The 1,600-nt window shown below is 63.7% G+C and overlaps 1 protein-coding gene across 8 annotated transcripts in view; it reads right to left on the bottom strand.

Annotated features, from left to right (window-relative positions):
- Positions 1-1,600, bottom strand: part of Lzts2 (leucine zipper tumor suppressor 2) — an 11,759-nt gene that overhangs the window by 7,705 nt on the left and 2,454 nt on the right. For 2 of the 8 annotated variants that reach the window (XM_031390457.1, XM_031390454.1), the window contains exon 1: positions 233-804. The exons of the other annotated variants lie outside the window; for them this stretch is intronic. The gene's annotated coding sequence lies outside the window, so the exon portion shown is untranslated. Of the gene's footprint in view, positions 1-232; positions 805-1,600 lie in introns of those variants that run through there. 8 annotated transcript variants of the gene reach the window in all.

Raw genomic sequence — 1,600 nt, 5'->3', positions numbered from 1 at the left:
CACACACACACACACACACACACACACACACACACTCAAAACTCCAGAGACCAGTCAAGCAGGATCCAGTCTGAGATCACGAGTTCCCATTCCGAGACTGAAAGCCCAGAGTCCCCTGGCCCACCCATCATAGTCTGCTCCTTCCATAAACTGGGGGCGTCTATGGAATGCCACCTCCCCACCGGACTGCATCGCTTAGAAGTTGGGGCACCCTCAGCCCTGGACCCCTCACCTCCGCCGCGCTGCTCCATGCTCAGCCCCGGGCCGCCCCAGCACTCCACAGGCGCGCCGCCCGCTCCAGCCCGCGCGCGGCCACTCGGAGCTGCCCGGCTCGGCCCCGCCTCCGCCTAGCCGGCGCCCCCGGCCCCGGCCAGCCCCCGCCCGGCCCGAGTGGGCGGTGCGCGCCGGACGGGGGAGGGATCCGAGGGGCGTCCCGCCCCCGGGACGCGGACACGCGCAAGTAACCCACGTCACGCGTGCCCGCCAGGGCGCACGCGGGGGCTGCACGGCGGCGCTCGGGATCCCTCCCAGAGTGGCCTAGCGACGTGTGTTAGGAGGCTCGGCCGGCTCGAGGCTCGTCGAGCGGGTCACCGTCTAGCCCTGCTCGGGCCGAGGGCCGGCGGCAGCTGGTCATTGTTCTAGCACAAAGAGCCGAGGCGCGGCGCCCGCCCCTCCCCTCCCCCTCCGCTCCTCTAGGAGAGGCTTCCCGGCTCAGCCTCCAGCTTCCCGGGCCAAGGGGAGGCCGAGAGAGTCAGCCGTCCCTCTCCGGTTGCCGGCTCGCGGGCACAAGTGGAGGGACTGGCTCGGTCGCTGTCTATCCCACCCCCAGGAGGCTGGAGGTCACACACTTGGATTTTTCTGAAGCGGCGCCACCTGGTGGTCCCTTCCAGTAACTTAGCCACCCCAGCCCCCCAAAGCCCCCCCCAATCCCACTCCCCTTTCCAGCGCAGCACCCTCGGGCCACGAGCTCAGGCTTGTCCCTGGCATGGCTCCAGGCTCCCCAGCCGAACCTCGAGGGTCATTTGCTAGGAGAAAGGTCGCTCGCTGCTTAAAGGGGGTTGGGAGGGGGTATCTGACCCCCAAGAACGAACAGCTCAAACCTACACTGGCTCCGCAGCAGACATCCCAAAGTCTTTCTCAGGGTCACAAATATTTTTACCCTCTCGAAAACAACAGTCTCAACACCCACACGACCTTTCCCACATTCTGTCTCAGGCGGCCACAATCAGTCTCATCCATCACGTGGCTCCATATTCCTTCATTCCATAATCCTTCAGGCCAACTCACAGAACACTTGGGTGTTTCGTGCATGTGAGAGTGAGCGCACAACAGTCCTTTGCATCCAGTCACATTCTTTAAATACACTCAGTCTCCCAACCCTTTTCCACACGATGACAGCCGTATTCAGCCACTCAGGAAACTTCTTACATCATATTCGCAGACTACCCACTTTCCCTGAGGGGTCTCTGTGACCTGCTCGGGTCAGCTGACATTCACATCTTCTGGCAAGGCCATCCTCCCTTCCTCGATGCCCCCCCAGCCCCTCCAGGGCCAAGGCCTGCCAGAGCTGGGCTGAGCCCCAGGAAGAAGCACCCCCCCC

Source organism: Mastomys coucha, unplaced genomic scaffold (assembly GCF_008632895.1).
Source record: "Mastomys coucha isolate ucsf_1 unplaced genomic scaffold, UCSF_Mcou_1 pScaffold21, whole genome shotgun sequence".
In the NCBI taxonomy this organism is placed as follows: Eukaryota; Metazoa; Chordata; class Mammalia; order Rodentia; family Muridae; genus Mastomys; species Mastomys coucha.
The sequence above is the reverse complement of the archived record's forward strand: the minus strand, read 5'-3'. Positions and strand labels throughout refer to the sequence as shown.